This window comes from Hyperoodon ampullatus (genome assembly GCF_949752795.1).
Source record: "Hyperoodon ampullatus genome assembly, chromosome: 1".
NCBI lineage: Eukaryota > Metazoa > Chordata > Mammalia > Artiodactyla > Ziphiidae > Hyperoodon > Hyperoodon ampullatus.
The window spans coordinates 78,212,822-78,218,302 of NC_136914.1; the positions used below are offsets into that span (position 1 = coordinate 78,212,822).

A 5,481-nucleotide genomic window follows, 5' to 3' on the forward strand; every position below is an offset into this window, starting at 1 on the left:
TTTCGGTAGTATGGACATTTTAACAATTTTGGTTCTTCCAATCTATGAGTACAGTATCTATTTCCATTTATTTATTTGTTTATTTGTTTATTTATTTACATTTTGAACACATTCCAAAGCTTTATATTTTAATACCTCCTTAATTTTATATTTTTGATGACTCATTTTACATCTTTTTATTTTATGTATCCCTTGAATAATTATTGTATTTTTAATTAATTTTACTACTTTTGACTTTTACTTTGCTACTTGTTTTATAAGAGATTGATTTACTATCTCTACCATTTATTTACCTTTTCTGGTGAGAGTTTAGCTTTCATATGTTTTCTTATTAATTAGTGCCTTTTCTTTTTAGCTTGGAGGAGTCCCTTTAACATTTCTTATAAGGCCAATTTAGTGGTGATGAACTCTTTCAGCTTTTGCTTATCTATAAAACCTTAATCTGTTCTTTAATTCAGAATGATAACCTTGCCAGGTAGAGAATTCTTGTTTGGCAGTTTTTTTCTTTCAGCACTTTGAATATGTCATGTCACTCTCTTCTGGCTTGTAAAGTTTCTGCTGAAAAATGTGCTGATAGCCTTATGGGTTGTCCCTAGTACATAATAAGTTGCCTTTTTTCTTGCTTCTTTCTTTTTACAATTCTCTCTTAATCGTTAACTTTTACCATTTAAATAACAACGTGTCTCAGTGTGTTGCTCTTTGGGTTTGTCTTATTTGGAACACTCTGGGCTTCCTGGAACTGAATATCTGTTTTCTTCCCCAGATTAGGAAAGTTTTCAGCCATTATTTCTTTAAATACAAATTAAAGAAATTTCTCTTTCTCTTCCTCTTCTCCTTTTGAAACCCCCATAATGCAAATGTTATTCCACTTGATGTTGTTCCAGGGTCCCCTATGTTATCCTCATTTCTTTAATTATTTTTTTACATTGTGCTGCTCTGTCTGGGTGTTTTCCATTGCTTTGTCTTTCAGCTTGTTTTGTGCTTCTTTTTGCTTTTAGTTGATTAACAATGTTGTGTTAGTTTCAGGTGTACAGCAAAGTGATTCAGTTATACATATACATGTATCTTTCCTTCTCAAATTATTTTCCCATTTAGGTTATTACAGAATATTGAGCAGATTTCCCTGTGCTATACAGTAGGTCTTTGTTGGTTACCTATTTTAAAAATAGCAGTGTGTACATGTCAGTCCCAGACTCCCAATCTGCTTCTGTTTTATCCATTCTGCTGTTGAACCCTTCCAATGTGTTTTTCATTTCAGTTATAACTTCTCTTCAGTTCTTTCTTATAGTTTCTCTTTGTTGGCTTCTTGCTATGTTCATCCCTTTCTTCTCCTAAGTTCAGTGAGTGGCTTTATGAACATTATTTTGAACACTTTGTCAAGTAGGTTGCTTATCTCTGATTCATTAAAGTATTTTTCTGGGGATTGGCTTGTTCTTTGATATGGAATATATTTCTCTGTCTCCTTGTTTTGTCTGTCTCTCTGTGTTTGTCTACATGTATTATGGAAAGTGGTTACCTCCATCAGTTTTTTTCCAGGGGGGGAGCAAAGGCAGCTGCTTTTATTGTGGGCCATGGGCCGGCTGGTTTCACTCAAAGGCCACACACTTGATCTTGAAGTCACCATTGGCCGCCAGGTAGTTGATGGCTTCCAGGTTGAGGCAGTTGGGGAATTTGAATTTGTATCCACCAGGCAGCTGGATGGTTAGCTCTGCCTTGTCAAAGCAGATGCATACCTCCACAACACTTCCAGGCTGGAAGGGGAAGACAGACTCCTGCTGCTTGGCCCCCCAAGCCCTGCCATCTGCTGTTACACATGATGGTGTTGGTGTCCCTGTGCTCACTGAAGTGGGGGTTGAAGTGCGGACACAGATTGTTGCCATCTTTGCCCAGGTTCAGCATGAAGCTCTTGGCGTCCAGGGCCACCTTGCCCAGCACTCTGAGGCACTCCCCAGGTTTGAGATTCAGGTTGCTGATGACAAGACCACAAGGCATGATTGAGGAGAGGAGGATGTTCCTGGGGCTTTGGCACCAGTTGTCTGAAGACTCTACTGGAGAGCCTTGGTCTTGAAAGAGTGTTATTCTTTAGAAGCTGTTCTGTGTGGCCCAGAAGTGCAGTCTCCTCTGGCCACCAGACCCAAGCATTCTATGGCCATCCCTCATGTGGGCTGTAGGTGCCCGCCAGCTGTGATAAGTCTGTGACTGCCATATGGGGAGGAGAGGGTTGGAGTCACTTGCCCATCCTGGGTGTGGATTGATCTATGTGTGGGCTGGTTGGAGCTCAGGGCAATCATCAGACTCAATTGTGGGTCAGCCATTGCGTGAGGATGACAGGACTCTGTAATCCCTGCTGACCTCCAGACCAGAAGATCCGTAGGTGTCTCCTTGGCTGTGGTTGCAAAAACTGGGGCTCCTGGTGAGTGTATAAGCTCCTTTCTGAGGAGCCTCATCAAGCCTTAATGAGGCCAAGGGGGTGTGCAAAGATGGTGTCTCCCTGCTTACAGTCCCTGGAAACACCTCCTTGGCCTCTAGATATGTGGGAAACCTGAAGCCTGTCCCTCAGGATGAAGCTCCAGGCTAAGTAAATAAGCCTTCTTCATATAAGACAGAGTTATGTTTCAGTCTGCTGTCTGTTCAGGGTCCTGGGTATGGTGGCCTGCCAAGAGCTGTCTTTCCGATTGCTCCAGTGTCATGAAGTTCAAGAACACCAGCCACCGTGGCCCCAGGGGCAGGCCAGCCAGTAGTGTCCCCTATGCAGATTGTATGCATCCACTGGCTTTAGCTAGGTAGCTGGAGATTATAGGGGGTGGGACTTGCTCTCTTGCTTCAAGAAGGCAGCAGGAAAATGTCTTGACTGCACCCACCCCTGGGCTTCAGCAATGTAGTACAAAAGTGCCTTGTCTGTGCACATGAGTCAGCCGTTAGGCAAGGAGTGGGAGAATATTATGACTGCTTGTGTTCTCCAGTCCCAGCTAGGGGGGCAGGGGAATGTCACAGCCACGCAGACTTTAGTTAGGGAGCAGGAGAATGCCATGGTTATTTGTGCCACCCCAGTCAGGGCGTGGAGGGATGCTGCAGCTGCCAGAGCTTTCCAGCTTCAGCTTTGTGGCAGGGTAGTGCATCCAAGCTCTCAGATCTGTGCTAGCAGGTGAGGTGAGGAACACAATGGCCTCTGCCAGTGTCTCCTATGAGTATTACCACCATATTACACCCCCTGCATCCCCCCAACTGATGCTTTTAGATTTGCAAACAACTCTCCTTCACAAACAGTCTCTGCAGTTTTCAAACCGCTGATATTTTACAGGGTCTCTGAGTGAGAAGGATTGCATGTGAGCCCTTTAAGAGGGGAGTCTCAGTTTCCAATAGCTTTTTTGGACCCTTGGACATTAACCCCATTAGTTTTCTAAGGCAGGCGTTTTGAGGACTCAGCTGTCTGGTGTAGAATTCTTGGGCCTGTGTGTCTGATGTGGGGTCCCACACTTGCTCCCCCAGGAGAAAAGCCTTTCTAATAAGATCCCTCTGTATTGTGTGTGGCCAGGCCAGGGGTGGGGTTTTGGGTGAGAACTTTTCTCTGCTCCTCCTACCCATCCTGATGTAGTTCTTTTTATTCTTTGTTGTGAAACAGGTAATCAACTAGTTTTCAGGTTCTCTTCTGAGGGAATTAATCCACATGTAGATATTTATCTCTGGGAGGAGACAAGTTCAGGCTCTGCCTTTGGCGTCTTCTTAAAATGCCTTCTTAGTTGTTTATTTTTAACATATTCCTATCAAACAATATTTTTTGTGATGGTCAGATTTCTCATAAATTTTATATCTCATACATAAATTCAATCATTTATTTTTAAAAGTTTAGAGAGTTCTTACAATTCTAATTACTTGAATTTTCTAAAAAGAAACTAAGGTACTAGTGACTTTGGTGACATTTAACTTAATAGGCAAGGAAGGTGGGTTCTTTCTACTCACTGGTTCTTTCAAAAGGGCAAAATCACCCTGGAAATATCTAACTTTCAATTCAAAAATATAATTCTTACCAAACAGATTTGAGCTTTCAGTGGGTAGGCTGTTTTATTAAATCACCTGAGTCATTAATAAAATTTCACCAAGTCTTGACAATCTCCTTTTATGTGCTATTCTAAAATAATGCACTTCCTTTCAAATACTTTAAATGGCCCTGAAGCTAATAATCATGTAGGATGCCCTCTCTTCTCACACAAAGAAGTATTTCAAAATGAATAACACAAGTCAGGTATATTTAAATCTTGCACTACGCGTGCATGTTTTCTAACTCTAAAGCAAATGCTACCACTTTACCTAGTATCAACTGAATATTTGTAAAGTGTCAATGTCTGATTTCAAAGTCAAATGGACACTGATAGTGAACGTTTCAAGGTTTGAACCTCTATATTTGTTGTTAATTCTATAAATAGTTTTATCTTTAAAACTATTTATAGAATTAATAAATTAATAATTTATAGGATAAATAAATAAAACTATTTCACTTTCCCACAGAAATCTTCAAGAGTTATGGTGGTGATAAGATATAAAATAAAAGTCCTTATTCAAGTGTTCAGCTAAACAAAAAAGAACCCCTTTGAAATTTGAATTACAATGATTTTATCTCAAATAAAGAAAAAAGTATGAACACAAAACAATGCTGCACTCTACAGTGCAGAAAGAGTGACCAATGATGTCTGCCTGGGACTTGGATGCATATTTTACTATATAATGTCCAGGAAAGAGCATATTAATGATCTCCAGAAAAAGGAATCTGGATAGTCATAAGGATATTTCCTGGGACCACATACAGAAATGGCCCTGGCCACATTGATTTTTAAGGCAAGCAGTCATTTTAAGTCTAATGCTACATATGTTAAATTTCACCAGTTAAATATGACTTATGGACTGGATATTCAGAACACATGGACTATACATCATTAGCATTAACAGTGCAAAATTAATTCTGTCAAGAATGACTTTGTAGAGGAGATTTAGGCTGTCTAACCATGTGACTAGAAATATCAAATAAGCTAGCCTTTATTGAACACTTACAAGCCAGCACTGTGTTAATGTTTTTCCTGCACTGTCTCATTAACACATAAAATTGCATGAGGTAAGTAGTGTTATTATCTTCATTTTATGGATAAGGACTGTAATGTAACAAAATGTACCAAAAAAGATGTAACATTTAGCTAGTGTTAGAGGTGGAATTTGAACTCCAGATCATCTCCCTTCTAAGAACATGCCTGAGCTTACAACAAAAGCACATTTGTGAGAAGCAACAAATATGAGAAAGTCTAGGGATACATTTTAACTCCATTTAACAAGAATAATCTTGAAGCAAATATTCCCTGCAGGGATCAGTTTTTCTTCTGCAGGATACAGAGGAAGAATCAGGCATCATGGGGGCCCTATAAATTCACCCAATTAAAACAGAGAATGAAGATCACACCAGGTTTTCCTTCAGTTGGATCAAATAGATGCTTG

At 40.0% G+C, this 5,481-nt stretch overlaps 1 pseudogene across 1 annotated transcript; it reads right to left on the reverse strand.

Annotated features, from left to right (window-relative positions):
• Positions 1-1,586: 1,586 nt before the first annotated feature.
• Positions 1,587-1,992, reverse strand: LOC307054086 (galectin-1-like; annotated as a pseudogene). Its single transcript has one exon. The product of its transcript is annotated as a galectin-1-like (transcript).
• Positions 1,993-5,481: the final 3,489 nt, after the last annotated feature.